This window comes from Schistocerca gregaria, chromosome 4 (genome assembly GCF_023897955.1).
Source record: "Schistocerca gregaria isolate iqSchGreg1 chromosome 4, iqSchGreg1.2, whole genome shotgun sequence".
Taxonomy (NCBI): domain Eukaryota; kingdom Metazoa; phylum Arthropoda; class Insecta; order Orthoptera; family Acrididae; genus Schistocerca; species Schistocerca gregaria.
The window spans coordinates 473,043,263-473,058,882 of record NC_064923.1 but is presented as its reverse complement, the minus strand read 5'-3'; the positions used below and the strand labels follow the sequence as shown (position 1 = coordinate 473,058,882).

Genomic DNA, 15,620 nt, shown 5'->3' with positions numbered 1-15,620 from the left:
TTTTCCCTTTCAGTGAAGCTGATATTTTCACATTTACAGAAATATTATGTAATGCAAATTGCTTTATCAGTTTTTCTCGTTATTTACGCAAATTGAAGACTTTTTCTTGGACGAGGTGTTGTACAACCTAAATAATTTTTCGCTATTACTTTTCTCACCTCTTTCGTGGAACAACACTCGTAGAAAAAATAATCTAATCGTCATGGAAAGAGGAAACAAATAAAATAATGTTTAGGAAGACACAAAAACACAGAATTTACTGCTGTAACAGGACTGAGTACTGCGAGAAGTAGTTGACTTCCGATGTTTGCAGACGACGTCACAGTTCTCTCACCAGCGCCAGTGTCAAAACTTTCTTCCCAGTAAACATTGACGCTGTTATATCTTTCCTTTCCGTTCTGTCCTGTCCCGTTCCGTCACTTTCTGCTGAAGAGTCTGTGTGAATACTACCAATTGAAATGCGTTGTGGAATGTCTTGACGATCCGTCCCCCCGCCCCCCCCCCCCCCCAGTTCCATTTCGTCAAGTGTGGATCGACCATCGACCTTAACTCTGCTAGTGGAATATGACTAGTTTCTTCCACGATTAAATTAGACTACTTGTTTTAATATGTGCCTAGCACGCGTTTCCTTAACCAAATTCGCAAACGCACGCTTACGCGGTTGCTCTCGACTTGGAGGTCGTGATCAAAATTAATTGTCATGTAAGTTTTAATGTCCAGAGTTGCGAAGTACAGTCTGCAGGCAGCCACGCCGGCACTGTGATGTACAAAATGTGAAATTCACGTATGGACTTGACCCCTGCAGAGCCTCTACACTTGTCAAAATTCGATTCTTAATTTGTTATGATCAAAGTAACCTTATTTGTTTAAAAGTATGCGACAGAGATTTAATTTATCATGTCATATCTCCAAAACTGTTAAACTTCGGATCAGTGTGATGGAAGAAATTCTCATCGGTGGTATCTGCCTAATAAGGCGAGGAGAGGTCGTAGTGAACAGTTCTTGATCATCACTGTCTGCACTAATGTTCTACATTAAATTGCAAACCCCTCTGCAGTGTAGTATGCAGTGAGAGCATTTGATGGTAGTCCGCCCAAAGGATGGCAACGTAAAACTTGTTGGTCGCCGTGGTGCTCTTCTGTTCCGGGAGGGAGGAAGGCGAACGATATGCCTGTCGGTGCCGAGTTTGAATCTCTCTCTCTCTCTCCCATTCATCCAAACAACTCAAACACAACAGTACACTCTACAAGCACATGCACATCTTAACAGGTCGTGCGAATATTTATAGAATAGAAAACCACTTCAATGGCCAGTAATTTACTTAATTTGTTCCACGATCGGCTTATCTTCAGGTGCCACCAAATAAGTATGAAACAGAAATGTGTGGCGCTTGCGCCAGTCAGTCATTGGGGATCACACCCACGTTAAACAAATGCATGAGAGCGTAGGACCAGGAACCAAAGCACCCTCATGGGCGGAAGTGACTTAACAGGGACGGCTCCGAAGCCAAATGACCGCGCCAGCGGAAGCGACTGATATTCCTCAGTTGCGGAGGTTCACCTGACCAAATATTTTGAGGTCGGAGGAATGTAACTGCAAACCATATTTACTAGGATCCAACCTAGCACGCCAATGCAGATTCCCGCGTCTGCATCCAGGGCTCATTTCCTGAGTGGGGGACAGACTTCGGCTTTCTTACGTACGTTGTTGATAACATTGAAAGGTAGGAAAACTCGACCGACGTTCAGTTCTGCGTAGTGAGGGACTGGTGCTCGACCCTTCACTAATCCATGGCAACGAGCGTTCATGTACACTCACAGTAAGCGTTCTAGCTGTTAATGTCTCTAAGGCTGCAGTCTGTGTGAAGCGTACAGTCTATTGTGACTAGTAAAATTGTGTTAAATCTTGCTACAGAATCGCGTAGAATTTCTAGAAGCAGCTCTGCACCTGACCGAGAAGTCAACGTTAGAAAGCACTCAAATAGATAAAGGCACCCGGAAAGATCAGGTAACTGTGTTGATAGTCAACTGTTTTGCAGGTACAGTCTAACCGTGCCGTGAAATAGAATATCGCAGTTTAATTCGTGTTTCCACGAGTCTGCCCTGCAGGCGCATTGTATTTTACGTCGCTGAATCTACTGTTGACTGTTTACTTCGCAGATCCCTATAATGTAACATGTCGTCGCCGGGGAAGACATCACAGCCGTACAAAAGGCGACTCCAGGCGGTGTAACTAATTGGCGTTGCCGTCAGCGAATACAGTAATGAAGTTTGTCTGTAAACAACAGGGAGCGGAGTAAATAGACGGGTGTTGCGCTTTCTCGGAGGTGGCGCCATTTACCTTCCCAGACTCCGCCGCTCGTGTGCCGCCTCGGCGCTCCAGCAAACCTTCCGTGTCGCTTTCCGCCTTGGGAGCACTCTGCAGGCGTGTAGCGTCTCCTGTTCCAGCAACTTTATTGCCGGTGACGATATTAATGACTCGTGCCTCGAGCTTCGTAGCTGTTACGAGTTCCCACGCGTCGTTACTTGTTGTTTCATTACGGGCAGTATCGTTCACGTGAAAAGTGTACCTTCACCGCCAGACCCAGGCGACCACGTGGTTGTGCTGACCGGTCGCTACTTTGCCCTCCTCATAAGGTCTGTCTGTGGAATGTATAGTCGTGATCAAAATTAGTTGGCATCTGAGGTTTAATGTCCAAACTGTCTGCAGGCAGCCACGGGAGCACGGTGATTTCAGCGACAGTAGAAAATCGCGTTACAGTCTCTCTCACTCGGGGTGATGTACAAAATCGGAAATTCACGTATGGACTTGATCTCTACAGAGCCCCTACACTTGTCAAGAACCGGTTCTTAATTTCAGTTAGAATCAGAGTAACGCTATGTTTTTTTTTTACCGTATGCGAAAGAGATTTTATTTATCATGTCATATCTCCAAAAGTATTAAACTGACATGTACTGTTTTTCGCTCATCGCCAAGATACCTCGCGCGGAAACCAACATCTCCAAACTTGCGTATCGTATTGCGTTTGATAAATATACACTACATAATCAGAAGTATCCGAACACACTTATGTAATGCGGAGTTGGTCACTAGATGTCACTGTGTAAAAGCATGTGGGGATTATCGTGCTGTAATTACAGGAGCAGTAACAGCACAGTGGGTATGTTAGGAGAGCTCAGCGACTTCGAATGTGGACTAGTGGTCGGATGACACCTGAGCGACAAATTCATCAGGGACATGTCAACCCTACTACAGCTGCCCAAGGCGACTGCTGGAGACGTGATTGCGAAACAGCAACGCGAAGGAACGACCATATGTAACCAAAGACCACGCATACCTCATGTACTGACGGATGATGACAATCGGACTGTGCGTAGTGTGGTTCTGAAATCGTAGGAAGTAATCGTTCGCGGGTTCCGAAGTGCTACCTGCTGTCCGGCTAGCACAATGATTGTACGTGGGGAGTTTTAAAAAAAGGGAGTAAATTGGTCGAGCTGTACTCTATAAGCCACGCATTCTGTAGTCAGTGCTAAGCGACATTTGAGGCTGTGTAAACAGCAACGCATCTGGATAGTGGATGTCTGGAACCTAGTTATTTTTAAAGACGAATTACGCTGTACCCTGTGGCGATCCGATAAGAACGTTTTGGGTTTGGCGAATGCATGGAGAGCGTTACCTGCCACATGTGTAGTGCCAGAAGTGTAGTATGGAGGAGATGCTATTATGGTATTTGGTGGTGGGGGAGCCGTGTTTTTCGTGTTTAGTGTGTAGTCCCCTTGTTGCACTTAAGGAACATCAAACGTGAAACGATATGAACACATTTTACAGCATTGCGTATTGCAGTAAACGAAGAGTTCGGAAATGATTGTTACTGTCATCGCGACAATGCACCCTGTGATAAAGCAGCATCTGTGAGGCAATGGTTTGTGGACAATAACATTCCTAAAATGGACTGACCTGTCCAGAGTCCCTACCTGAACCCAATCGAACACTTTTGTGGTGAGAACGTCGGCTTCGGTGCAGTCCCCAGCGTCTAATATCACTTCCTCCGCTGGTTTTGCCGAATGGGCTGCCATTCTTCCACAGACTTCCTGAGACCTTACTGAAAGTGTTCCCAGCAGAGTTCAAACTGTCATGCAGGCAAAGATGGTATTATAAGCTTCGGAAAAAAGATATTACAAATTTCGCTGTATTTAACTCTTAACAAATATGAAGTTTCAAGGCTCCCTCCTTCACTAAAATCACGTGGAACTTCTTGATTGTAGATCTGTATAATTTATCGCTTAAAACTCGCGTTCGAGTAATTTTTTCGCATATAGAAGGCCACGCGCAACTCAACTTATGGGGACCACGTACTGCAGCGGCTCACTGAGAACTGGTAGGCACAGTGCCTTGCGCAGCGGTGGTGGCAACACAGTCGGAGCACCTGTTGATGTATTATTCGCGGGAGCAGTCTTGACTGCTAGCTGTCTAAAGCGAACTTCTGTAAATCGGTTTATCGTACCGAAGAAGACTATATTGAACGACCCGCCCTCCCAGCCGCTAATTTCCGAATGCGAAACCGTAGCCACTACCACTTCCTCAAGTAGCTTCTCGCTTGCCGTAATTCAGACGAATGAGCTCTGTTCCAGCGCTCCCACCACGTGAGAAATTATTGGCAGTACCTGACACTGTAATTGCTACCTAACTGTTTAACCTTCAAAGGGAAAAGGAAGAATGTGATTTAACGTGCCGTCGACGATGATGTCATTAGAAACAGAGATGAATCTCTTGTTGATTGAGCAGGAAATGGACCGAGTTCTTTACGGAATGTCTTGATTTGAATGGCCAGGCGGAAGCTTCAAACCCGTTCATCTCGATTGAGAGTCCTATTCTACGTCAATTAGATACGTACTCTACACACGATTGTGAAATGCATGGTTGTGGGTAGTTAGCGTGATACATATGGTACGATTTTTTCCCATTACAATCGCGATGGAAGATTGGCTGTTTAACTGTCCCTGTGCGAGCTGTATTTATTTTAAGCTTGTCTTCGCGATTTCCGTTGGAGCTATAAGCAGGAGGCTGAAGAATGTCTTTTTAGATTCTTAAATTAATACTGGTTCTGGAAACGTTGTAAATAAGGTTTCGCCGGAAAATTGGCGCCCATCTTTAAGAGTCTGCCAGTTCAGATTTTTCAGCATTTCCACGACGTTCTCCCGGAGTAAAACAAACCTGTGACCATTTGTGCCGCCTTTCTTCCTATGCGTTCATTATCTGCTGTTACTCTATTTCGTACGAGTCATACACGTTTCAGAGGTATTCTCAAATGAGACGGACAACTGATTTTTAAGCAATGTCCTTTGCAGACTCAACGTTGTAAATAAGGTTTCGCCGGAAAATTGGCGCCCATCTTTAAGAGTCTGCCAGTTCAGATTTTTCAGCATTTCCACGACGTTCTCCCGGAGTAAAACAAACCTGTGACCATTTGTGCCGCCTTTCTTCCTATGCGTTCATTATCTGCTGTTACTCTATTTCGTACGAGTCATACACGTTTCAGAGGTATTCTCAAATGAGACGGACAACTGATTTTTAAGCAATGTCCTTTGCAGACTCAATGCATTTTCCCAGTCACTGCGCTACGTCGCTCGGCTTCAATTACAGTGGCGGACGCTATCATTTGCGCTGGTGCTCTATTGTCGACGACACAAGTAACTTGGAATGTAACACTTTGTTACCACGGTCCTTATTTTCCGCTCCATTCTGTTACGAATTTTAAACAACTTTTTATTGTTCAGTACATCAAGCAGTGGGCAGCTTTAAAAACGTTATTGTGACAAATACCCTGAATTTTGTTTTTCTGCTGTGCGGCTGATCCCGGTGGAGGTTCGAGTCCTCCCTCGGGCATGGGTGTGTGTGTTTGTCCTTAGGATAATTTAGGTTAAGAAGTGTGTAAGCTTAGGTTCAAATGGCTCTGAGCACTATGGGACTTAACATATGTGGTCATCAGTCCCCTAGAACTTAGAACTACTTAAACCCAACTAATCTAAGGACATCACACAACACCCAGTCATCACGAGGCAGAGAAAATCCCTGACCCCGCCGGGAATCGAACCCGAGAACCCGTGCGCGGGAAGCGAGAACCCTACCGCACGACCACGAGCTGCGGACTGTAAGCTTAGGGACTGGTGACCTTAGCAGTTAAGTCCCATAAGATTTCACACACATTTGAACGTTTGTTTTTCTGTTGTTATCCTGTTCTTCGTCAGTGTAAGCTCTAATCAGCTGCTCGGCCTTTTCTCTGTCGGGTTTTTAAGCTGTCATACCGAAGACTGGTTGAATCACAGTTTACTTGGCCTGATCAACTTGGAAGTGCGCCCTTGCCATTTTCCAACCTTAGTGCTCACTTACTCAGGAAGTTTTTGGACTCCTTGACCATGGGCAGCTCGACATTCTTCACGTTAACAAATCATTGCGAGAGATGAAGATCCTAGGATTGACATAACATTATCCGTACTTTAAAAACGTTACGTGTATCAAAACCTAGTTTTCTGCTATGGGTTCAAGTGTTATCTAATTGCATCAGAAAAATCTGATGGCAGTACAGATTTTTGAGAATTTTTCGTGGTCATGTCGTAGCCATAAGAAACAGTCATTATTTGTGCTAATTTTCTTTCTTTGTATGGGGATAATTAGCTGAAGATATCATCGGAGCTTCTTGCACAGCGTAATGAGATAACGTGCAAACCACAATACTGAACCAGGCACGGATTTAATTCGTGCGCCGGCAAACGACCGTTGGTCAGGTATGCCGGCCAGTTTGAGTGTGGCTTCTAGTATTTTTTCTGCCCCGCTCAGTAACATACAGCACAAGACACTTAAAGGGAGGCAATACACAGAACATGGTTTACACTGCTCGCAGACTTAGGGTCCTCAAGACTTCCACGACCATCTTAGATTACTGTGCTTGGATAGGTATGGCATCCAGCCACAAGTAATAATTGCGAAATCCGAGAATGGCGCTTTGACATCTGCATTTGTTTACTTCTTGGCATATAGTGGAGTCCGTAGTAGCAGTTCCTCAAATTCACTGTTCTTGTCGAAATAATTGTCTTTCTGTCCAGGTCTGTAGGTTCATTTGACATCTGGGGTGACGTCAAAAGTTGAAATAACAAACAAAAACTTTAAATAATGTTTGAATGTTTGTTTCTTATTGTTAGCGTCCAGCACGTAATACGCATGGATCTGGTCCTGTTGTCGGAACGGAACGAACGTCAAAACATTCCACATTATATTTTAAATGGCAGTATCCACACAGGCTGTCAAGGAAAGGGAACATAACGGGAAATCGAGGTCAGAGTTTTTCGGGAAGAAACGTTTGACGGTTATTTTGGAGGGGCCGGCCGAAGTGGCCGAGAGGTTCTAGGCGCTTCAATCTGGAACCGTGCGACCGCTACGGTCGCAAGTTCGAATCCTGCCTTGGGCATGGATGTGTGTGATGTCCTCAGGTTAGTTAGGTTTAAGTAGTTCTAAGTACTAGGGGACTGATGATCTCAGATGTTAAGTCCCATAGTGCTCAGAGCCATTTGAACAATTTTGGAGGGGTTAACGGTGTCGTCGTCTGCTGACTATTTTCGCCGGATCACTCATTACGTTCTTTTGTATCTTCTTCGCCCATTTTGATTTGTTCTTGTGACACATTGCAAACGTTCCATGATGACTCATATATTTACACAGAGTGTTCCCCCACAAGAGTGGCGAAATACCTGAAAGGGAAAAATGATTTAGGTTTTACAAGAACTTACCAGAGCGAACGCCTACCTTGTGTATAAATACGAACACAACCTGATGAAGCAACTTTCACTAAATAATCTTTCTTTAGTCAATAATTCAACTCTATTGAAGCTGAAAAATGCAGTTGTTTCTGACGTTCTTTGCTACGTAGGAAATAAAAGCGCAGCGTACAAGTTGAACTGGCTCTCTGTATTACCTTGTAAATACCGTTTGGTGTGTTTGTATATATATGTTTTCGCTATAAAATAAACGTCGACATTCTGAAATGTTTCACTTATTAGCAGTTCACTGTACAAAACTGATAAAGAACATCCGATACGAAACTTCCTGGCAGATTAAAACTGTGTGCCCGACCGAGACTCGAACTCGGGACCTTTGCCTTTCACGGGCAAGAGCTCTACCAACTGAGCTACCGAAGCACGACTCACGTCCGGTACTCACAGCTTTACTTCTGCCAGTACCTCGTCTCCTACCTTCCAAACTTTACAGAAGCTCTCCTGCGAGACATGCAGAACTAGCACTCCTGAAAGAAAGGATATTGTGGAGACATGGCTTAGCCACAGCCTGGGGGATGTTTCCAGAATGAGATTTTCACTCTGCAGCGGAGTGTGCGCTGATATGAAACTTCCTGGCAGATTAAAACTGTGTGCCCGACACACAGTTTTAATCTGCCAGGAAGTTTCATATCAGCGCACGCTCCGCTGCAGAGTGAAAATCTCATTCTGGATCCGATACGAAGTTTACTTTCTCCATTAATAAACTTTCTTTCCATAATTCTGATACTGCATTCTGCCTTTTTTTGTGTCACTGATGGTATGCCATAACACCATTTCCATCGTTCGGTACTGGGCTATGCGAATTGACTTTATGTTGACGTTTCGTGTAGCGTGACCACACCACCATTTGATTGTGGCTTCACGTAGCTTTCCACTCAACTCCGTTGACATCCAACTTGAATCGGTCTTTACTGTGAAACAAATGTGCACAGTACAGGCTGTAACAAAAAGAATCGTCCAACTTGGAACGTCTATGTTTCTGAAACTAACAGATATATTTAATGAATTTTGTTTCTTGATTAAGTCCCATAGTGCTCAGAGCCATTTGAAGCCAACTGCGAAGCGCTAACGGCTGCAGGCGTAAATGGTCGCCGTCTACAGAGCTGTGACAACACTGAGGCACTGCTAGAGATACATTTGCAAAACCGCGTTCAGTGACTGGTTGAGGAAGGCGCGGGAAGCTGCCGCTTCCAGCACACAGCAACTGTCTGGGGTCAATTTATGACAACTCAGCCTAAACAGGCATATAAAACAGCATGGAAACTAAAGGTAACAAACTGTGGAAAACTAAGTGTGTACCCACACGGAAGTACGAAACGAAGTATCATGCTAATATTAAAACATTAACTAAACAGGAATAAAGTTGTAGAAGGAGTTAAAACAATGTAGCGGATGGACGTGGCTGGCTGTCCGCAAGAATAAAAAAGGACGAACCAGCCACACTGCAGCACACTAAAACCTCCAGTCTTAAAATCTTAGGCCAGAGTCCAGACACATCGCAAATCTTTAAAACTTTAGCACACTCGTCTCATAATCAGCTAAACTGGAGGACAGATCCCTGTCACCTCTGTTCGCACACAAATCATACACTGATGGAATCGGGTTCAATACTAAAATAAAAATTGAAGAGAATGAGACTGATTTGTATATTGAATGACACAATTTGATCTGTTGATTACAAATCGGGAATTGATGTTTGTGAAGGCATTATTCTGAAAGTTATCGATGCACTTACATCGAAGTTCTATTCAATTAATAGTAATTAAAATATCGTCTTTTGTATGAAAGAGGTTAACTGAGTTCAGGTATTTTGACATCTTACTCAGACTGACATTTCCTTCGAAATGTGCTTTAAAGCAAGGGTCAGTGTCTCACTGTAAGTAAGATGTACTTGTAACTTTCAGCAAGTGTTATTAATGTTGGAGACAATTTCTAAGAAGGAAACACAGCGAGCAAACTTGAAACACCTGATGAGAACTGATCATCTAAATATAAGTGAAGAGGCCGATGTGAAAAGTGACGAATAATTTCAAGCAATTTTTATGCTGTACCAGAAAGTGTGTGTTTCGTTACATCGGAATCAGATTTTGGCATCTAGAAATTTAGCCTACGGTGAACATAGAGATTTCCTTCAGAAGCATCCTATTAGACATAGATCGAGTGTCTGCAGTCGAGCTTATACTGACAGAAAAGTGGAGAATTCTACAAGTTGCACAGCACAGCGGAAGCGGCGGTAAAAACACCGGGAAAGAAAAAAAAAAGAATAAGAAGCTGAAAATGGTATTGAATATTTCTATAAATTTCATGAAGTTCTCATGTTTTTCATGAATTTCTCATGTTTTTGAGAATCCAGCGAGAAGTGTTTCACGTTAAAAATCTGGGACCGATGGAAGGGGTTGAAAAATGGTCTCCTTGTGGACAGAATTTCAGTCGTGAAAAGTTGCATGCAGTGAACTGTAGCGTATCTGTAGCCCGCAGGTGTGCAGAGAGCGGGCCGGGATCAGACTGGGAGATGATCCGCGCCGTTTTTCTTCCCCTCTTCCCGCGTTGCCAGCGGCGCTTGTTGTCTACCCTGCCAGCCTCGGCAAGACGCACGCGAGGCCCGCGCAGACTTACGTAACGGCGACATACGTTGCCCTCCTGGGGCGCATTTCAGCTCGTCCAATACCGGGACCGCCCTTCCCTCTGGCGACATCGAGGCTTGTCCCAGCGCATTTTTCATACTGGCGAATTGGCAACTGCCGGCCAAGAGAAATCCAGCAGCCGTTTGAACAATTCCTGTTCATGCCAACATTGTAGGTTAGGCATGGCCCTGAGTGCTACACATAGCAGTTGAAGGAACAGACTAGTGTTATTAGCCACTTTTAGTACATTTCCTGCGACGACTTTTGAAGCAGTCTACTTCCATCATCTCTGTCACTTAACGGCGCAAATATGCACGACTTTTCGGTAACCAGTGGTACTGTGTTGCAATGCTTAGAGGCTGCTTTTCGTCATACACTGAAGAGCGAAAGAAACTGCTACACCTGCCTAACATCGTCTAGGGCCCCCGCGATCACGCAGAAGTTCCGCAACACGACGTGGCTGAAGTAGTGCTGGAGGTGACTGACACCGTGAATCACTCAGGCCTGTCCATAAATCCGTAGGAGTACGAGGAGGTGGAGGTCTCTTGTGAACAGCATGTTTCAAGACATCTCAGATACGCTCAATAGTGTTCGTGTCTGGGGAGTTTGGTGGGCAGCTGAAGTGTTTAAACTCAGAAACGTGTTCGTGTAGCCATTCTGTAGCAATTCTGGACGTGTGGGGTGCCGCATTGTCCTGCTGGAATTGCCCAAGCCCGTCGGAATTTACAATGGACATGAATGGATGCAGGTGATCTGACAGGATGCTTACTTACGTGTAACATGTCAGAGTCGTGTCTATACGTATCAGGGGCCGCATATCACTCCAACTGCACACGGCCCACAGCATCACAGAGCCTCCACCAGCTTGAACTGTACCCTGCTGACATGCAGGGTCCATGGATTCACGAGGTTATCTCCACACCCGTACACGTCCATGCGCTCGTTACAATTTGAGAGGAGACTCGTCCGACCAGGCAACATGTTTCCAGTCATCAACAGTCCATTGTCGGTGTTGACTGGCCTAGGCGAGGCGTAAAGCTTTGTGTCGTGCAGTCATCAAGGGTACACGGATGGGCCTTTTGTTCCGAAGGCTCATATCGATAATGTTTCGTTGATTGGTTCGCACGCTGACACTTGTTTGTTGATGGCCCAGCATTGAAATCTGCAGTAATTTGTGGAAGGATTGAACTTGTACCGCGTTGAACGATTTTATTCAGTCGTCGTTGGTCCCGTTGTTGCAGGATCTTTTTCCGGCCGCAGCGAAGCCGGAGATTTGATGTTTTACCGGACTCCTGATCTTCACGGTGTACTTTTGAAATGGTCATACGAAAAAATCCCCACTTCTTCGCTACCTGGATGACGCTGTGTTCCATCGCTCGTGCGCCGACTATAACACCGCGTTCAAACGCACTTAAATCTTGATACACTGCCATTGTTGCGGCAGTAACCGATCTAACCACCGCGCCATACACTTGTCTTATATTCTCTAATGAACGAACGCTGTTCATATGGTAGCCACAGCCAATACGATGTTGAAATGCGAAAGATGACAAAACTACAGTTCGCGTACATGCACGGACTCTTGTACATGTCGTAATTTTTATTATTTTCCGCACTCCAATTCTGTTACAGATTGCTTTCGCTCCGGTTTCTGCCGATCCCTCGGTCTGTATGTTGTCGCAAGGATTTTTGTCGGAAGCAGTCATTTCTCTGTATTTATCAGTATTTACTCAGAAGGGGTACTGTTGTTTACGCAGCACCTGAAGTAAGCCTCAGTGAAATTCGGCGTTCTAACAGTGGCCTCTGGGCACATTTCTGTAAGCTTATCTCCTTTGGTGCGCCCCCTCTTCGAAAGTCGGTCCAAGAAGATAAAATATTTATTTTATTCTAGGAAATGTCTGTATATTCTAAATGCAGTATCCTCATTTTCTCTCACTAATAAATACTGAGTTGGTAACGACTTAATAGGTCTTTTATGATGCCTCTCGAAACGTAAATGAGTTTATTATAGATCGTTTCCTGCCAAAGTTTCGAGTATGTTCGTGCCACTACTGCCCTGTTATAAAAATTATGACCCGAGGGAACCAGAAAGCATATACAAGCTCAAGCAGTAAAGGCTTTGAAGTGACAGAGTTGATAAACAACAGTCGGTGAAATAAAATGGTATTTTTTATGAAAAGATAAACAAACGTCAAACGATCTCTCTCTGAGTCTGTCAACATGAACTGCGCTGATGTAAAAAAATTACTCAATTTGTACGGTTTTTTTTTTTATTAATCTGAATTTGATTTTCCATTGGTTTGTGTAGGGTTGCGGTCTCTATCATCATACTCCCTTAGCTCTTGCAAATGGTGTCATTCGGGGTTTCGATCCTCAGCCATTGTCGCATTTTTTTCAAATTCGTCTGACCTGACTAGATGTTAAACATAAATTGCGCGAACAGAATTCAGCAGCGTTTTCATCAGTTCTCTCTCAACCTACCACTGTTTCACAACGATCGTAAAGACTGGTTTCACACTAGTTTAGGCGAGACAAAAAACAAACGCTTATTGTGGCGCGGACAATTATCGAGAACAATTTGTGAGCACAGAGAACGATTCGTCAGCACACTTTCTAAGAAGCGCTTTTCGTACTAATACATAAACCTTTCCGTAGTTACTTTTTCCATTAATGCAGTACAGAGAAGTTTGGGGTTCAGTCCAAGTCAGTTCTTGCAGAGTAGCCGTTATAGGCGAGGTTCTAGTGGAGGTGGTTTCCGTTGCCTGACTCCGACCTGCGCATTGTGGACGACTATGATCAGTGCTTGTACAGTGTAGTGTTGCGTTTGTGTTTTTGTGGATGAAGGAAAAGGAGAGAGTGAAACCCGATGCCGGCGCCTAGCCTACTCCTCTCGAATAGCACCAAGCCAGCCACCTAAATTAACTCTCTCATCCTACAAATGGCTTAGAGTTAACAGCGTCATGTTCTGTTAATTTAAATATTAAAAAATGGCTCTGAGCACTATGGGACTTAACTGCTATGGTCATTAGTCCCCTAGAACTTAGAACTACTTAAACCTAACTAACCTAAAGACATCACACACATCCTTGCCCGAGGCAAGATTCGAACCTGCGACCGTAGCGGACGCGAGGTTCCAGACTGTAGCGCCTAGAACCGCTCGGCCACTCCGACTCACCTCCCTGATTTCAAACACCCAGGAAAGAAAACCATAGTAGATACGACAATCAAAAGTGCACCACATTGTAGAGCACCTCAAAGGATTTGTTTATTTATCATCAATCCACCTCTGCACATGTACCATTTATAGCACGAAGAATATCGAGTCTATATTCAATTCCGTGCCAAGTTCTTTGTAACATTTCCTCTGTTACTGTTGCAATCGCATTAGAGATACGATGTCGCAACGTAAGAATATCGTCCACATTGGTCGCGTACACGCGGTTCTTCACGAATCCCCACACGAAGAAATCAAGCGGCGTAATGTCGAGTGAAAGCGGCGGCCAGGCAATGGGTCCTCCGCGTCCGATCGAACGATCGGGATGTAACACCCCCCTCGTCACTTATCTGGTTTTGGTGTGTGTCACCCCAGCTAATTGACTAACAGATCAACAGAGTGCAAAACTACCGCTATATCGGATAACGCAAAGAAAGTAATAAGGCCCTGTAACTCCTGATTGAACTGCGGTGGCAGTGTTGACATTAGTTGACTCAGAATTGATCACTTTTAATTAAAAAGAGGTGCACATTGATGTTATATTCAGCTATTGAACACTAGATACATATGTTGAACATAAAATTAATTAAGAAAGTGACTTGGGATTTCAACTACTTGATTGGAAACAGTTGCAGTCGATTAGCACAAATTTATTTTAACTCCCGAGCTTCAACCATCACATTAATGACTCTCCTAACAGGCAGTGGTAATAAATTGCGTTTATGTGGAGTAAAGTGCGATAAATCAAAATTAATTGCTATCGACTGACCCAGTCATAATGCGAAGTGTGAGAAGAACTCCACAATACACCCCCCATGAAACCCTCGTGGAAACTTTGCCGACGTGATTCAACAAATTAATCAGTGGCCTAACTCACCGAATTCAGTGCGGCGGGGTGCCGTCGTCGTGCGGACATCGGTCAGCCTTGTGGTGCTGCAAGGCTGCTCTCATCTATTCACTCCTAGCTATCTTGCTCAGTACATAGCTGAACCAAAACTTTCTATCTCCAAGCTCAATCGTTCCGTTTGCTAAGTCCTAAACTGCAGAGATGCTCACTCTGTCTCAGGCAAGCTGAGTAAAGAACGCCACGTCCGCACTCTAGGCAAGCTGGGAACGGAAGACTTCTATGGAGACTTGTGCCAGTCCGCTCTTCACCTCAGTTTCCCCTCCAGCAAAATCACTTACGCCAATTGCAGTGCAAGACGCGTTAATTATGCGTCGCTTCCCAGCACTGACCAATGCCTGCTCTGGGAAGTGAACAAATTCCCACAAAATTTCCCTTCCTCCCAACTTCTGCTATTTAGCTTCTCCCAGGCCACCCATCAAGGTTAGTGTCTGCACAAAACACCAATTTTTCCAGAATTCTGACTCCCAGAAGAGTACTTCAAATTCCTTGGTCCTACGTTCCCATCGGAGGACGGCGTATTTCATTCTTTCGATCTTCACCTGATTTACTTCAGACTGTGCAGACCGTGAATTCAGCGTGAAGTTGCTATAGTCACCAACACGCATATTTTGGCTTCTGTTGACCACCCCACCGTAGCTTTGTGTGGCTTTCTCGAGTGTTTCACTGAAAACGAGACGATGGACATTTATCAACAGGCGTACAAGTTCTCCGTCTGCTTCCCGGTACACCAGCATGGGGTCAACCACCCATTCTCTGTCACTCATCGTAAGGCAGGTGGAGGCCGCGCCCTGTTACCGCTTTCTCAGAGCTTGAGCCGCCCTAAGCTGCCTATTGTCGCTTCCCTTCGCCGCTCCCCAGCCTGGCCGTGTTCAACTCTGAATACTTCCTTGGAATAAACTAGCCTCCAGTAAATCGAAGCGTATCCACAATTTTCATGTCGTGTGAATTACTTTAAAACCATCACCCAATGTTAATTATTCCAATACGTCTATACTATACCCTCTATAAGAGGCATTGTGCCATGTCAGTCATTTTTGTTCAGCCCT

At 44.6% G+C, this 15,620-nt stretch overlaps 1 protein-coding gene and 1 non-coding gene across 11 annotated transcripts in view; one reads left to right on the top strand and one right to left on the bottom strand.

Moving 5' to 3' along the window:
* Window positions 1–15,620, top strand: part of LOC126267309 (kalirin) — a 2,010,890-nt gene that overhangs the window by 776,442 nt on the left and 1,218,828 nt on the right. The window lies entirely within an intron of this gene.
* Trnas-uga (transfer RNA serine (anticodon UGA)) lies at window positions 8,119–8,193 on the bottom strand. The gene has a single exon. It is a non-coding gene; the product is annotated as a tRNA-Ser (tRNA).